Genomic DNA, 325 nt, shown 5'->3' with positions numbered 1-325 from the left:
CCACCCCCCTGGGGGGGGTGAGGATGGGTACCACAGCCTTGGGTGAGCAGGGACGGGTGCCACCCACCTGCAGGAGCTGGCTGGCCGACCACCGCGCCTCAGGGCTCTTCTCCAGGGATTTCCTCAGGAAGTCCTGGAAGTCTTCAGACCTGTGGGATGGTCCTTGTGAGGCCTAAAGCTCCATCACCCGCACTGCGGACCCCACAGAGCATGGGGTGATCCTAGGGACACCCAGGTCCCCATCCCAGTGCTGCCCACTGGTGTCACCTCCTGTGGGCAAAGGTGGTGCAATGGTGTCCTGGTTGGAGCCAACCAGAACTGATTT

Source organism: Mesitornis unicolor, unplaced genomic scaffold, assembly GCF_000695765.1.
Source record: "Mesitornis unicolor isolate BGI_N332 unplaced genomic scaffold, ASM69576v1 scaffold32919, whole genome shotgun sequence".
In the NCBI taxonomy this organism is placed as follows: domain Eukaryota; kingdom Metazoa; phylum Chordata; class Aves; order Mesitornithiformes; family Mesitornithidae; genus Mesitornis; species Mesitornis unicolor.
This window is presented reverse-complemented; position numbering follows the sequence as displayed.